The sequence below is a fragment of the Anas platyrhynchos genome, chromosome 4 (assembly GCF_047663525.1).
Source record: "Anas platyrhynchos isolate ZD024472 breed Pekin duck chromosome 4, IASCAAS_PekinDuck_T2T, whole genome shotgun sequence".
Classification (NCBI taxonomy): domain Eukaryota; kingdom Metazoa; phylum Chordata; class Aves; order Anseriformes; family Anatidae; genus Anas; species Anas platyrhynchos.
Window position 1 is genome coordinate 66,000,001 of NC_092590.1, and position 11,598 is coordinate 66,011,598.

An 11,598-nucleotide genomic window follows, 5' to 3' on the forward strand; every position below is an offset into this window, starting at 1 on the left:
AAGGGCAATCATAGGGGACTTCAGGGCATTGGGGCAATGGGTGAAAGGATCAGGGGCACACATAGCATTTTCCTCTCTTGGTAGCAAGGAATAATAGGGAAAGAAAGAGGCAGAGGCAGGTAATAAATAGGTGGCTCCCATGGTGGTGTCATGGACAGAATTACGGCTTTCTCCATCATGGGATGGCCCATACAACTGCAGGCCAGCTAGTGCCTGACTGGAAGCACCTTTATCAGAGGAGGAGAAAGATTTTGCACAGTTAGTTAGCAGGGCTGATCGACAGAGCGTTAAACAAGATCTGAAAGAGGAAAGGGATAACAACAGAACCACTGGTGATATGCTAGGGGATGGCACACCAAAATGGGAGGGACTGTGCGCTAGCAAGATCATTCGGCCTGCTCTATGCCACGCTGGGTACACTGGAGCACATTTGGAATGTTTCTGCACTGATGCACCCAGCATGAGGGACAAGCAGGAGGAGCTGGAAGCTTCAGCTCCATCCCAGAACAAGCGAGACTTGGTGTGCTGTGATGGACGGTTATGGGCTCTTCAGGAAGGATAGGCAGGGCAGGCGAGGCAAGGGGCTGGCACAAGGACGTGGCCGAGAGCTTCTGGGTAAGGATTAAGGGAGAAACCAATCACGTGGCTGTTGCAGTGGGTGTTTGCGATACCAATGAATTATTGGCTAAGGAACTAAGAGAGAGCTCTCTTAGCTCAGCTGCCCTTGTCCTGATGGGGGACTTCAACTTGCCAGACATTAACTGGGAAGACCACACAGCTGTTACAAGCAGGTCCAGGAGATTCCTCACACACCTTGATGACAATTCCTTGGTACAGCTACTGAGGGAGACAACAAGGAAAGGTGCCATCCTAGACCTGTTGCTTGTGAACATAGAGGGTGTGGTGGGTGAAGTGGTGATGGGCGGCCATCTTGGCCATAGCAATCATGAAGCAGTTGAGTTTAAAAATCTTTGGCGATAGGAGGAAGACTGCCAGTACACCTGCTTTTGGCAGGGAGGTTGGACCCGATGATCTCTTGAGGTCCCTTCCAGCCCCTCCAATTCTGTGAACTTTGGACACGGGGAGGGCAGAGTTCAGGCTGCTCAGGGAACTAGTTAGGAAGATCCCCTGAGAAGCTGTTTTGGAAGGTATCGGGGTCCATCTTTTTAAGCACGACCTCCTAAGAGCATAGGAGCAGGCGATTCCAAAATGTTGGAAGTCAAGCAGGCGGGGCAGAAGGACAGCTTGGCTGAGCAGGGATCTTCTTCTAGAGCTAAAGTGGAAAAAGAAAGTGTGTGGCCGCTGGAAGCAAGGTCGTGTGACATGGCAGGGCTACAGAGGTGCTGTTTGCCTCTCTTGGGAGAAAATTCCACCACACACCAGCCACAGGACTCATCCCACCAGGTTTCGCTTATGCCGATGATTTCGTAGCTGTGGGACAGGGCCAAGACTTCTAGCTCATCCATTTGATTCCTCATACTGCATGCTTTTGTGTAGAAGCACTTCAAATGCGCCTCCCTACACGCAGCGCCTTGTGGAGCTGACCGCAGGACCTCACTAGCACACCGTCCCTCTGATTCTAGCGCACCATCCCTCAGCTCATCAGCGGTGTGCCTAGTTTTATCCCCTTCCTCCTTCGACTCTAGTTTAAAGCCCTATCCATCAGCCCTGCCAACTCCTGAGCAAAAATCCTTACCCCTCTCTGAGAGAGTGTGGTGGTTTTACTTGGGTAGGCAGCTGAGCTTCACCACGACCGCTCTCTCACTCCCCCTCCTCAAAGAGGAACAGGGAGAAAATACGATGAAAAGGGCTCAAGGGTTGAGATAAGGACAAGGAGATCGCACAGTAATTATCGTGACGGACAAAACTCAGCATAGGGAGATAGTAAGATTTATTGCTTATTAGTAACAAGCTAGAGAAGTGAGAAACAAAGGAGAGAAACCAAAAGCACCTTCTCCCCCATCTACCCTCTTCCACCTCCTCCCCCCGAGCAGTACAGGGGAACGAAGGAACGGGGGTTATGGTCAGTCTACAGTGCTTCTTCTCTGCCGCTCCTTCTCGGTCACTCTCGTCCCTTGTGCTGTGGGGTCCCTCCCACGGGATGCAGTCCTTGCTGAACCGATCCGGCGTGGGCTTCCCACAGGCAGCAGCTCTTCCAGAACTGCTCCAGATATGGGTCTGTACCATGGGGCCCATCCCTCAGGATGCTTTCAACCTGGGTCAACTGCTTCAACCTGGGTCCCCCACAGGCAGCAGCTCCTGCCAGGTCACCTGCTCCTGCATGGGCTCCTCTCCACGGGCTACAGGTCTGGCCCGGAATCTGCTCCGGCAGGGGTCTTCCACAGGCGGCAGCCTCCGTCAGTGCAGGGCCACCTGCTCCACCGCGGTCTCCTCCACGGGCTGCAGCATGGAACCCTGCTCCACCGTCGTACTCCATGGGCTGCATGGGGACATCCTGCTTCACCACAGGCCACAGGGGACTTCTGGTCCAGTGCCTGGAGCACCTCTCCCCCTCCTTCTTCACTGACCTTGGCACCTGCAAGGCTGTTCCTCACTGCTCTCACTCTCCCAGCTGCTGTATGTGGCACAGTGTTTTTTTCCCTGTCTTAAATATGCTCTCACAGAGGCGCAAAACAACATCGCTTATTGGCTTGGCTCTGGTCAGCAGTGGGGCCCTTACCAAACATGGATCAGCTGCTAGATCCTTCTCACAGAAACCACCCCTATGGCCCCCTGCTACCAAAACCTTGCCACGTAAAACCACTGCAACATCTAAACGTCTTTTAAAGACCTCCAGGGATAGGACCTTTCCTAAGCCCCTTATCTGATCAATACAACCACTATGTTAATGAAATCAGCTACTTACTGCCTCAGACCTATGAAGTTTAGAAATCCAGATACAATGTTATGAATGTCTACTGTGATATCAAGTGTCATCATTGATTTGGCAGCTCTTTCTTAATTGAAAGTAATACCATACACAGGGAATACTTGTATTTTACTGTGTTTTGAGGACAAAAAATAGTTTTTCTGTTCCAAACTATTTTTCAAAGTAATTCTCAAACATACATTGAGCATTTATGTAACAATATTTAACTTCTAAGCAGCAATAAGCAAGCATGCATTGCACTGCTGATACTTGCAGCTGAGAGAGACAGAGATAGAATAAGACTTGTGAATGCTCAAGTATTTTTCTGTTACAACTGTATGGCTTTTCATAATAAAGCACAGCTGGGGACCCAATTCGCACCAACTGAAAGCTACAACACTTTCTGGAAGACAACTGGAAAAGAAACCAGCCAAAGCAAATGCTCAGGGCAACAAGTGTTCTTAGAATTTTAAAACATGGGATTCTGCTGATTTTGTAGCAAGGCAAATGTGCACGGATCACAGCCCTGCAGGAGGGTGTTTCAAATGGAAGTCTTCCTAGCCATATTTAAGAGCTTATATTTTCTTAAAGAAAGTTAAATCAGATGGTCTAGCCACATAAAGTCCAATGTATCTGTCATGCATAACATTATTTACACTAACATTAACATTATAACATTTAATTTCTTTCATTAAAACTGCTGAAAAGCTGGCTTCACCTTTGCGTTTTCTAAGTTCTCAACAGAAGAAAAAAAGAAGGGTAATTCTGTAATTCTTAATCTTTTATGAAAAGCTCATTAAACAGAATGTTGTGGGTTTTTTGTTTTGTTTTGTTTTGTTTTGTTTTTTTATCATGAGTGAAACTTGGCAATGATAACTGCATAACCTAGTGAATGTCTTCAAAAAAAAGCCCTGACTTCAGAGTGAAAGTTTTAATTGTTCCTTAAGTTCTGCTTGTCAACAATTGACACAAATTTCACAGATTTCAGATAGCAATTAGCTTCCTTTGCTTTGTAGTATGCGACAATTTTATCACCTCTTCCAATCTTCTGGACTTTTGCAGGTTGTCAGAATGGTAAATTTGAAACTACTTGACCTCAAAAGATCAACAGTTATTTGATGCCAGCAAATGTCTGTTCTACATAGCATTTTTTCCCTTTGACATTAAAATGGAAGTAGCACTTCCAATAATATATTTACTTATATTTCTCATTCCATCTTTGCATAGAAGTGTAAAGAAAACTTATTTAAAAAAAAAAAAAAAGTAAATAAGTTGAAATTTAGATGTGCCTGTGCTTTCTTAATTATATAATTAAATCTGGAAATTTTGCATGGTTCCCATTGCTCTATTAACTGAGCCTTGTGTCACTAGAAATGAATGAAAGTAGATCAAATCAATAATCTGCCTTTCATTTTGACATATTGCACAGACAAAATAGAAAACAATGAGCTTTTGGGGAATCCATTAAAAAGGTAGCTCCATTCTGATGGGTATGAAATAGCTATTGACTCAGAGTTATGTCTTTCAAATGTACTCAAATCCCCTACCAGTGGAAATCAAGAGCAGAGTGATATTGATAAAAGGCAATTTTACATATTTTAAAAAATGGAATATATGAATGTGTCGTGGTTTAACCCAGCCAGCAGCTAAACACCACACAGCCGTTTGTTCACCCTCCCCCCTCCCTCTCTGGGATGGGGGAGAGAAACAGGAAAGTGAAGCCCGTGAGTTGAGATAAAGACAGTTTAATAAGACAGGAAAATAATAATAACAATAATAATAATAACAATAATGATGATAATAGTACTACTACTACTCATGTGTCCAAAACAAGTGATGCACAATGCAATTGCTCACCATTTGCTGATTGATGCCCAGCCTAACCTCGAGCAGTCCGGCCTCCCTCCCCTGGCTAGCCACCCCTATATATTGTTTAGCATGACGTCAGATGGTATGGAATACCCCTTTGGCTAGTTTGAGTCAGTTGTCCTGAGTCTGTTCCCTCCCAGCTCCTGCTGCACCCCAAGCCTGCCTGTTGATAGGACAGAGCAAGAAGCTGAGATGTCCTTGGCTTGGTGTAAGCACTGCTCTGCAACAATTAAAACATTGGGGTGTTATCAGCACTCTTCTTATCCTAAGCCAAAACATAGCATTCTACCAGCTACTAGGAAGAAAATTAACTCTGTCCTAACTGAAACCAGGACAGAATGGATGAATGAATGAATGAATGAATGAATGAATGAATGAATGAATGAATATTCAGTTGGGACAAAATTAAAATACCCAAGTGTTCCTGACATGCATTGAAAGTACGACTCTTCACAGTTCATTACTTGATTCAACTAAATTACTTATAAAACATTTTAATAAATTTCCAAAGGTGTTGCCAATGCTATTCCTTATTCCCTGTACAAATATCCATCTAGTCTGATTGTTCTTAAATCTCTGAATAAATACAGGTACCTTTAATCCTACCGGAATAGCTGAATTTCAGATTCTCTTTTCTGAAGAACTCAATGCAATTATATCCCACAAATAATAAAAATTTCTGTAAGATTAAAAAGAGGAAGATGAAATGCACATTTTAGAAAGTGATGATGTTCCCTCTGTAGTCATACTTGTCCTAAGATCTGTCCATTTCCAGAAGCTTCTTAGAAAGAATTAACCAGTGACAACAACTGCATATGTGTGGTCCCCTTTTGTAAATAACAAATATGTTGCAACTATGCTGAATCAGCAATGCAATAACAGTGAGTAATGGAAAAGGAAAAGGGTGAAATGAGATTCAGAGATGCTAGAAAGTAACTAAAACCAGAAAATCAAAACTAACATAACTGAGAGAAGAAGCTTTTTTATTCCCCTTTCCTTGTCAGAAAGCAATGACTAAAATTGAAACTTTTTATATGATAGCATCAGCTTTTTGTATTATTATTTTTTCTTGAAATTAAAATATAGCTTTAAGTTTTGCAGTATGCTCTATTGCAACCTTTTCAGAAGAATATTTTTTCTAAGACTTCATTTAGACAATATAAAACAGTTGTGATGTAGATATAACATATGTATATGACTATAATGTATTTAACGAGTTACTACACAACTCCAGGATACATTGTTTTAGCCTTTGACACATTATAAGCCCAGTTACACATATTCATACATGTCCATAATTTCAGAGACTCACACAAGCATAGTTCATGCAGGAAGAAGTGCTCTTTCTTCCCTTTGCCTCCTACCCCTGTTGGTGTTGACAGATGGGCAGATGCAAACACTGGTAATTCAAATCTACTATTGATGCACAGCTCTTTCAAATATATTTCCTATTTGCCATTTTGCATGAAAATATGATGAGAAAAAAAACTCAAAGACTGAGCTAAAGACAGGGAGATCACTCACCAATTACCATCATGGGAAAGACAAACTCAGTGTAGGGAGATTAATGTAATTTATCATTTATTACTAACAGACTACAGCAGTGACAAACTAAAAGCAAACTAACCCCCCCCCCCCAACCCTCCACCCACCCTCTTCTTCTGCTGTGCGGTGCAGAGGAAAGGGGAATGGGGCTGTGGTCAGTCCATAGCACTTTGTGATCTGCTGCTCCTTCATCCTCATCCTCTTCCCTTGATCCAATGCCACATGATAACCAAATCACAGGATTTATCATTAGGATGCAGCACCTGTTAATCCCTCTGTCATAGATGTAGTCTGTGTCTAAACCTGGGTTCAGACCAGTTTGCTTTTAATAGATCATTACAATTGGTATCTTCAGTGTTTTTAATAGTGCTGTTTACTGGGATAAAAGCAGTTTACTAGGTGAATAAAAAGCCATGTGTGCAAGCAAAGTAAAGCAAGGAATTCACTATTTCCCATCAGCAGGCCACTTCCAGGAAAGTAGGGCTCATCTTGCGCAACAGTTTCATGGGAAGACAAATGACATCACACTGAATGCTCTTCCACCCTTTCCTCCCCCTTTTCCCCAGCTTTTATTTGTGAGCATGACACCATATGAGACATTCCTCTGGTCAGCCTGGTTCTGTCCCCTCCGAGCTCCTTGTGCACCCCCAGCCTCCTCACCAGTAGGGTAGCATGAGAAACTGAAAAGTCCTTGGCTCTGTATAAGCATCACAACAACTAAAACATCAGTGTGCTTTCACCATTATTACCATCAAAAGTCAAAAACAGCATCATATGAGCCTTAACAAATAATATTAACTGTCCCAGCCAAAACACAACAGATGTTTACATCTAAGCCATGTAAATCTTCCCTTACAAGTCCAGTCCATCAGTTACTGCAAATATCACTGGAAATGATGTGGCAGGATCAAAGTGTCCTGGAGAGACTGAGTCACAGACGTGCATCCTAAGAAACTAGTCTTGTAACACTGGAGTAGTAGCAAATACAGCTTCTGATAAATAGGAATAAACTGCCAGTAATATATCTGCTTTCTGAAGAAAATTGGTGGTAAGAGGTAATGGCCTCATAAGAACATTGTGTCACTGCAGTGTGAAAACCACGTAAATCCTTTTCTTCCCAGATATGAAAGCCAAAGTGAAAAAAGAAACAACCACCACAACCTTCTGGAATGTTATGACTTTCTAATTATTCAGAACAAGACAAGTTTTTTTCCTTCTAGATTTACAGTTTCCAGATGTTTCAAGATTATAATGCCAGACTGAATTCTGATTTGACATCAAAAGAAGAAAAAAGGAAGAATAACATGTTTCAAAGGGAAGAAAGGGACAAAGCATGTTTGCTTTGGAAACATCTTCAACACATTTTTAAAAGAAAATCTTGCTTTTAAATATCATACAGACCTCCCTGCAAAATTGACTCCCGAAGCATTGATGTTTCAGTCTCCCAGACTAGAACCTGAGTAAATCACTCATCTATTTCATGTCTCAATTTACCCAGCTATAAGGTCCAGGAGGATATTGTTTTCCAGCCTCAAGCCCTTTCTGTTCAATACTGTATACTTGTCTAATTGGTTTATTCACAATCACTACATTTACGTGTTTACAAAGCTGTATCTGGGCATAGGGGAGGAGCATTGTGTCATTTTCTTTTGCCCAGCATGTACAGCTTGAGTTAGGAAGCCTGGGAGATGGGAAGGTTTCTCCTTCCTTGAGGGCATCTGAGGGAAGCCAGTGGGAATAAGGCAATGCTCGGCGTTCTAGTGGCTGGTCCCAGACTGCTTGCTTGGAAAAAGCACTCTTAAATGATTCATCAATATCTAACCAAGCTGGGCATACAGTAACATTTAAAAATATATACATTTGGGTAAATACACACTTTTGGGATCACTTGATACAGTACTATCCTTTTTGACTTGAATAACTAGTTTGAATTCTGGTAACAGCAACAGAATTACGGATCTTTGGTTCAAACCTCTTTGTTCAAAACCTATCAGGAATAAAGAAATAGAGATGGTTTTATGTCCTACAGCTACAAGGCACTTTTGGTCAGCACTCTGCCAGAAACTCTCTCATGACTTGTGTTTTTTGTATCAAATCAGGTTTTGGCATCTTTTGTTTTTCCTTCTGTGTTCTGGCTTGCTTTTGCCTCTTTCCAAATACCTCTCTGGCTCAAATAGACCAAATAGAAAACATTCAACCTAAAAGCTCCAACTTTTAAGTGGTTATATGTATGTCTTTCTTTCTATTTGGAAAAATTTAATCTCATAAGTTTCTGCAGTCATAAGTGTAGGGCAGGACTATATTCATACTCAGCTAAGTTTTTCCCTAAGCTTTATTAGCTTTAAACTAACAAGTACCTAATTTATTTTCTATTCTACAAAGCAGGCTATTCCTTTATTCACTTTGAGCCTCCTTGTACTCGGCTCTGGTGAGGCCACACCTCAAGTACTGTGTTCAGTTTTGGGTCCCTCGCAACAAGAAGGACATTGAGGTGCTCGAGTGAGTCCAGAGAAGGGCAACAAAGCTGGTGAGGGGTCTGGAGAAGAAGGCCTACGAGGAGCAGCTGAGGGAGCTGGGCTTGTTCAGCCTGGAGAAGAGCAGGCTCAGAGGCGACCTTATCGCTCTCTATAAATACATTAAAGGAGGCTGTAGTGAGATGGGGGTTGGTCTACTCTCCCATGTGCCTGGTGACAGGAGAAGGGGGAATGGGCTAAAGTTGTGACAGGGGTGTTTTAAGTTGGATATTAGGAAGAACTTCTTTACCAAGAGGGTTATGAGGCATTGGAATGGGCTGCCGAGGGAAGTGGTGGAGTCACCATCCCTGGAGATCTTTAAAAGACATTTAGATGTTGAACTTAGCAATATGGTTTAGTGGAGGACTTGTTAGTGTTAGGTCAGAGGTTGGACTTGATGATCTTGAGGTCTCTTCCAATCTAGACAATTCTGTGATTCTGTGATTCTGTGAGTTTCCCATTAAAGATATTGCATATCCAAACATCTTTTTTTATCTCAGCATCTTTATTGTCTTGGTATATATCAGAGGTATTTCTTTTGGTATTGAGATGTATTTATTGCAGTGACAACAAACCCTTCAACCTTCTCTGTGACAGATAAATTATTTCGTTCGGCCAAGTGGTCCTTAGGGAAGTTTGGAGATCAACAACTGGCAAAGGATAGTGACCTTTCTTCTGGGAATCATATATGGGTTTGCTCCTCCCAAGGTAGATGGATTTGGGTGTCCAACTTCTGTGTGTCTGCAGCTCCTAGGTTCTTCATAGAACAACTCTGTGTTTTTTGGTGGTCTTTTTTCAGTCTTAAGCAGCTGACTGATTCTTCTGAAACAAGATTTTTTTTTCACATAAAAGCTGACAGGTTTTCCCTCCAGCTGCTCTCTCTTTTGAAAGTGTTATACAAATTCTTTTCATTGATGTATATTACCTTTCAACTTTAGTCTAAATGGGTATTCTCATACGCATTTGTTATGGTGCCAACTTTGTTCTTTAGTTTAAATAACTCTTCTCTCCCTGTTATTTTTCTTCCTAGCACAGAGAATTCCCTCCTAGACTTTCTCATACAAGCAGTGCTCTTCCTGTTTATTTTCTTCAAATACGTGTCTTATTCCCCTTCTCTTTACATGCTCAGTTTAAATTTGTCTTTCATGAACTTCATCTGCATAGACTTCCAGATTAAATATTAGGAATCATTCTTGGTCCACGCCAACATACAACAATTTTCATTTAAGGATCTGTGTTTGGAAACCACCTCATGAGAAAGTAAAACTTGAGCATTATAATTCTATCCTTCTTTTATTTTCCAAATAAAGACAGACTTGAGATCCCTCAAAGAGCAAGCAGATAAACCACACCCACATGAATCTCATGGCAAATGTTAGCAAAGAACTATCAATAAGGTGGAAAATTATGAAAAGTTAAATGCTGTGGAGCATCACAATAAAAATGCATAGCAAATCTGAGGGTTATCTAGAATAATCATTATCCTGTTTTCCAGAGGAGGGTGAGACTTTTTTTAGTCTTCTAGACATAACCATGTAATCTGTTGTAAAGGAACTTCCCAGGTTTTTCTTCTAAATGAAGACAATGAAGTTGACATCTCCTACAAAACATTTTTGTGCACAATTTCATGTCTTCCTTTTTCATAAGCAATAAGTCATCTGCTTCACACTAGCAGTTAAACAGGTACTTAACTCATTTTATTGAATGAGTAGCTACCATATATATATATATACATATATATATACATATATATATATCCCACAGTTTGGGGGATAAATACTCCACCAAAATCTTTCCAGTCATGGTACTGAATTGCAACTCAAAGACAATTAGATTTCATGCAACCACAAAGACACAGCTGTGTTAAACTGGTTGGAATACTAGTACCACAACCTTCAGGATGCTGACACTGTTAGAGAACAGGGTTCAGAACAGGTTAATTTTTCCCTGCAGTGTTGAGTTCATAGGCTGAATGTGCAAACAAACTTTGCCCAGCATGAGCTCCACTCAAGTACAACCAAGAAGTGTTAAAGCTTAATGTGTTTGATTCCTTGTATTCCTCCCAGAAGCTTCTGCCCCTCCTGATTGCAGAATGTGGGTTATTTCTATCCCTACTATTCACTCCATATAAACATGAGTAATATGGCAGATTTCTGGGTGAAGGTATATCAAGGCATTGAACATGCTTCAATTTACATCTCCATGAATTTGCTTTCTATCCTTTTAGTCTCCTACTAGTTACCCTGTTGAATTCAGCTTCCCAATAATATATGATTCCAGGGAGAATTAAATACAGAAGCTTCAGCCACAGGAATGCAACACTCCTTCTTATGGCAGGCTTAACAGAACCTCATTATTTTCTGACAACTCCTCAGGCACACTTGTTTTGAAAATCCAGTGAAATAGGCTGCATTTAGATATGTAGCATGGCCATAAGTGCAAGTTATCCAATTTCAACAATCTCTGACCAACAATCTCTGACCAAATTAAATTGACTCCTGGAACACTGGGTTAATTTATCTGCATTTTGAAATCTTTGTTAACTATACTCAAAAATACAAGATAATTCTTTAGGAATATCCTAGCAGTCATGCTATCTAGTATGAGTAGAACCAGAGAAAACCAGAGAAAATCACAGAATCACAGAATTGTAGGGGTTGGAAGGGACCTCGAGAGATCATCAGGTCCAACTCCCCTGCCAAAGCAAGTTCCCTACAGCAAGATGCACAGGTAGGCACCAAATGGGCCTTGAATATCTCCAGAGGAGAGGCTCCATAACCTCCCTGGGCGGCCTGTTCCAGT